Source organism: Poecilia reticulata, chromosome 8, assembly GCF_904066995.2.
Source record: "Poecilia reticulata chromosome 8, P_reticulata-male-v2, whole genome shotgun sequence".
NCBI lineage: Eukaryota > Metazoa > Chordata > Actinopteri > Cyprinodontiformes > Poeciliidae > Poecilia > Poecilia reticulata.
The window spans coordinates 18549322-18555335 of NC_088837.1; positions in this window are offsets into that span (position 1 = coordinate 18549322).

Here is a 6014-nt window from a genome sequence, read left to right on the forward strand (position 1 = left end):
AGAAACGTAGGTGAATTTTAAAATGGCTATTTTAGTGGTTTGAGTTCCCTTGTATGATGTCGCTCTGCTAAAACTCTGTGGTTTGAGAATCCTTGTATGATGTCGCTCTGCTAAAACTCTGTGGTTTGAGAATCCTTGTATGATGTCGCTCTGCTAAAACTCTGTGGTTTGAGAATCCTTGTATGATGTCGCTCTGCTAAAACTCTGTGGTTTGAGAATCCTTGTATGATGTCGCTCTGCTAAAACTCTGAGGTCTGAGAATCCTTGTATGATGTCGCTCTGCTAAAACTCTGTTCGAGGAGACCCCATAAGGGTAAGTCCTCAGGCGGATAGGAAGCTTGTCATTGCTGTGTGGTTTTGATTTTTTGATGGGTAAAATATCACTGGTGCTGAGTTATCTGACAAGGCAAAAACAGATAATGTTGCGCTAAATCGTAGTCATTACTGTGCTTATATTGCTGGTTTGCTACTGCTGCTTTGTGTGTGTGAGAGTGATTGGAGGTTTAAATACCGCTCTGTATTTTACCTCATATAAAACAGTGGAATTAAACAGCAAACCTCTTGTGGATGCAATAGGCAAGATTCTCCCACTCGAAAGAGTCGAAGCGGGGAATACCACAACAAGGTATTTTAATTGCTGACCCACTGAAAAGATCTCCAGTTCATAGGACTCCCTAGGAGTCAACGAACCTGGACCAAATTTAAATAATTTCAAATAAATAATATTTTTAAGCTGAAATTGCAAGTGTTTTAAATATGGGAAATAAACATTCTTGTAATTCATCACTCGGTAAGGGCGCCGATGGGGATGAAAAGTACATGCTGTCCAGGTTTCCTGGTAGCACTGTACACATGAAAAAATGGAGAAAGAAATATAAAATAGATGGAAAGCTAAAAATCGATCAATGGCAAACAATTGTGGGAATTTTGGAGAGTAGTGTAGAAAGAAAAATGGGAATAAAAAAAAAAAAAGGAGAATGAGCTGAGGTGTGCTAAATTATGGTTAAATGAATCTAAAAACTTAATTATAGAGAAGGAAGAAAATAAAGTAATTCCAAGCACACGGAATGCTGCAGCGGTGCAGGGAGAGCAAGCTCCTGCAGCCACCTCTCCCCTGGCTGCTTCAGCAGCTCCGTCTGCCCCAGTATCAGCCGCTGCTGTTCCAGCAACACGACTGTATCCTTCCCTAAAGGAAGGGACACAAAACTTATATATCTTTAGACCCTGTACCTTAGAAGAGGTCAGGAAAGCTGTGAAAGGATCAGATGTTTTTCACCTGGAGAAATTTGGAGGTTTATATACCTCTGCCTTTTCCAACGACCGGACAAAAGGCCGTGGAAGAGGCAGAGGAGGTCACGATAGGCGAAGACCCCAAAATAACACCCCACAAAATCTACGGTATTCAAAAGGCTGCTGGATTTGTGGCAATATTGGTCACTGGGCAAGAAACTGCCCTTCAAAGAATGTTGCACGGGGCGACAAGAGGGGTGGTGGAGTGAGGAGACCACAAATAGGAGAAATCTTCAGCATGATCAGACTCTACCACACCCCAAAAACACAAACCCCCAGTCCAAATTGATGAAATGCTAGAGACATGTGCATGCAGTTTAAGACGTTAAGTAAAACCATAAAAGAAATTGAATTCCTGTAAGAAATCAATGTATGCAAAATAATTTTTAATGCTACTAATGTTAGGTTTAAACCTCACAAGTGAGAAATAATTTGTTTTAAGAAATACTGATGTTTGTTTTGTTTTTCTTTTTGAGCTTCCTACACCTTTAAAGAAAAACCAGTAAAGAGAGGTCTCACTGAAATAACAACATGGGAACAACTTCTTTGTATGCTAAAAGTGGAATCATGACTTTCCTGAAGGAGGAGAAGCTGAAAAATAAAACTAAATAATAAAATTGTCCTCAGAGAACAATGTTTAATGTATTGTGTCGGAATAATATTATAACACCAACTTGGTGAAATGATTCTTAGCTGTCTATCTGGAGGGGTCAGCGGTCAGAGTAAGGTACCGACCTGGACATTGTCCAGCCTCGTAACTCTTAGGCCTTGAGAGGAGGGCTGCCCGCTGACTTCACAGTCTGCAGCACTGAGATCAACAAATTTAGAGAAATCCATTGTTCTCTGGTGAGACGTGTCTTAGATGAAGTTAACTTAAACTTACATTCTACATTTTACAAGTTAATGGTGAACATGATGAAAGAGACTACAGCTTTTAACATGTTTCATGTTTATATGTGTTTGAATAAGGAAATGGTTTATGACTTCTTAAAAAGTTGGATAATAAGTGGCTAAAAGCTATACGATGAAAAGTAAAGAAAGTTATAATTGACTCTTATTTGCTTCTTTCCTTTTCCTCTGTCTGAGCCTCGCTGCGCTGCGTCTGACCTCAGCTCAGATCTGTCCTGCCAATCAGATGACTCCCTCCTTTATCACCAGCCAGTTGATAAAGAAGCGAAAAAGGACAGGACGATTTCTACCAACTGGACACTGAAGGCAATAAAGTGTCCACTGGTCCTAATTCCTTGACATCTGGGAACTGCCATGCAGCAAAACTACTGTATGGAGTCCTGCTAGACGTTTGGAAAAAGAAAGCAAACTGAACTGTTTGCCGCTTGTTTCATTGGTGGACTAAGGGACGGTCTGGACAACTTATAAATAATCCAACACCAGAGCCAGTTGGACTGACAGGGAGCTGGAGAAGAGACAGAGGGAGGACCAGCTGCAGCGACGCCAGCAGCAGGAGGGGGAAGCGAGAAGCAAGACAGAAAGGAGAAATGCAGATAAGTTATACACACACACTGCTGTGACACACACTGCTACTGTAATGAGGACTTGTTTGCTTACTTACTAGCAGGAAGGAATTATCTATTTAGAAAAGAACATTTTGAAGGTTTTAAGGTACAATGTTAAATAAAAATCTTTCATTTTGTACCCATTAACTCAGTCCTTAACAGAAGGACCAGTGATCCTTTTAGGGCCCACGAGCCATAGATTGGGAAACTGTGAAGGAAAAAACTGTAATGGTTAAAAGTTAAGAAAAAAAAAACTGAGTGTGATACGGCTAAATTACACCAACTAAAATTCTTAGATTCAAAACTAATAATGATTTGCAAATGTTTTATTTTCTTTGAAATAAATATACAAGTTTGGAACTAAATTAAACATATCTAAGTGTTGAACTTAATTGATATTGCAGTGTTGAAATACTATGGAGTATTTCTTTGCATTTAACTGAAACGCTTAACTTAGAGTTTAATTATATAAAGAATCTATAAATTGATTGGGATTGTGTTTGTGTGTTTTATATTGGGATGAATGACAATTATTTTGAGACGAGAGAAATTTTTCTGCTAAATTGAGTAACGGATAAAATTATTGACCATTTAATTTTTTATAAAAAACTTACATTGTTACCTTGTCTGAAATGCGAGGTTAAGTGAAAGTCTGAGACTTTAAGCAACCTTGTAAACGGCTACTAAAAACTGATGATTGTGATTAAAAGCAACATTTTCTAGACTTCAGTCTAGAACATTTTAATCCAAATTTGATTGATAGTCAATAAATTCAAAAAGAAATGGAAAATTAGAGGATTTGAGGTTTTGGTTTAATTTCAGGATGGTCATTTTTATTTAGAAAGAGTTATGCTTTGATGAATTTGATAACATCTACAGGGAAACCAGTCACCCATGCATCCTTGCTTAAGAATCTTTTGCAGGCCATACATTTACCAGCTGAACTAGCAGTTTGTAAGTGTGCAGCGCACACCACGGAACAGGATGAGGTTTCAAATGGCAATAGATTAGCTGATAAAGTAGCAAAGGAAGCTGCAACTGGGAAGCATGGGGGAGACAATTTCTCAATACAGATAGAAGATCCTCAAGTAATAGACAAAGCTGTGTTAAAAGACATGCAAGATAATGCTCCAAACGCAGAAAAACAAATGTGGATAACTAAAGGGGCGACACTGAATGATGATAACATTTTTTCAGTAAATAGAAGTCGGTCCTTCCAAAATCTCTATTTAGAGCGGCAGCAATTTTGACACATGGACATTGTCATGTGTCAACAGGGGGGATGGTCTCTATGCTACAACAGCATTTTACCACATTACCACATATGGATTAAATTCTTACTTAAAAACTTTTTGTACTGCATGTCCAGTTTGTGTCAGAAACAATCCTCAAGGAAACATTAGACCAAGAAGAGGAAGTTTCCCAAAACCCTCATCCATTTCAAACAACGCATATGGACTTTATTGAACTCACACAAAGTGGACCACATAAATATTGTTTGGTGATGATTGATGCTTTTTCTAAAAGAGTTGAAGTAGTTCCAGCAAAGCCTGCTTTTGACAAAATTTATGGGAGAGCTTACATATTGCCTCTGTTTGCTCCAGACTTACAGAAAGCTGATGAAGAACAAACATTGGTAGATTATATGATCAGGATCCTGAAACAGAAAGAGGTGTTAAATGCAAATTTACTGCCGTCTGACTGTTCTCCTCTACAGGAAATAAATAAAACCACCCCCATCCAGCCAGGAAACTGGGTCTACATAAAGGTCACCAACAGTCGTAAAGACCCAGCTGGATACATCTCAGTCCCTGCAAGCTGCAGAGAGTGTTTGAACCCCTAAGTAGGCGGAGGGAGGAAGGCCGGACTTCAAAGGGGGGCTATTTTTTAGGGTAGCTCGTCTCAAACCCGGTGAAGAAACGCTTAAGATTCCCCCGTCTTTAGGTTGGGGGTTCTGACATCTCTGTGCACCGAGCAGCAATGGGGACTCCATATGCCAGATGGATCTTCTACTGCGCTGTGACTGCAGCATCAACCTGTGGTGGAAACTAATGAATAGAACCGCGTACGAGGGACATGCTGTGAACTGCTATGTGTGTGTGCGCAGCTGCCAATCGCCACACACAACTCAGGTCTGCGTGTAGGACACATCACGGATGACAAACAGATGTGTCTCTATGGCCTGAGCACACAACCACGACTAAGCGTCCCCATGCCAAAGGGATGCAAATGGTGTAAAAATGACTATTCTGTTCTACTTCAGATAGGAGATGCCGTGAAGGAACTTTTTGGATCTATGAACTGTTCCTTTAATGCTGACGTATTTCCATTTCCACTAACCGCATGGAAAATACCAGAGACCATTTCTTTAGCAGGAGCTAAACCCGGGTCTCTGAGGAGCTGCGTGTTCAACAACGGACACGTTTCTCTTGGAATGTTACCTTGGAACTTGTGTAACAGAGTTTACACCCACTGCGAAACGACACCGGATTACATCAACTGCATCGCCTGTAGGGGTCAAAGGATGACTCCACACTGCAAAGTCTGGAAGGACAACCTAGACTGTGACAACTTGCTTCAGGAGAGGAGTTTCAACATCACGCATAAGACAAAGAGGAAACAGGAGACAACGCTGTGCAGTGCCATAGTGCCAGGAGACTATGGTTCACGGGTGATGGCAGACTGGTACTTCTTGTGAGGAAATGGAGCTTAGCTGCCCGCTCCAAGCATGCAGTTATGCCAGAGGCCTCACTACGGACACTGGAGTTCCATGGGAAATTCAAGATCTGGACCGGAGGTGAAAAGTTCATGCAGAGCATGTTCCCAGGAGTTGGATTAGGAGAAGTTCAGGACCACGTTGAAATCAACAGATATGGATTACTGCAACTCATCAACAGCGCACACCGGCTGGCAGACGGCTCCATGAGAGGGCTGACTGAACTGAGAAACATGGTTTTGCAAAATCGTGTTGTGCTTGACCTGCTCACAGCCTCTCAGGGAGGTGTTTGTAAAATCATTGGCCCAGCGTGCTGTACATTTGTTCCGGATGAAACAGGAGCTGGTGGAACTATTTCTGATGCTCTACATGGCCTGGAGGAACTTAAACATTGTGTAGACGGTGCTACGAAAGGATCACATCCTTTTGACTTTCTGTCTTGGTTCACGTCTGGGCCGTGGTGGACTTTACTGTTGAAGATTGTTACACCAATT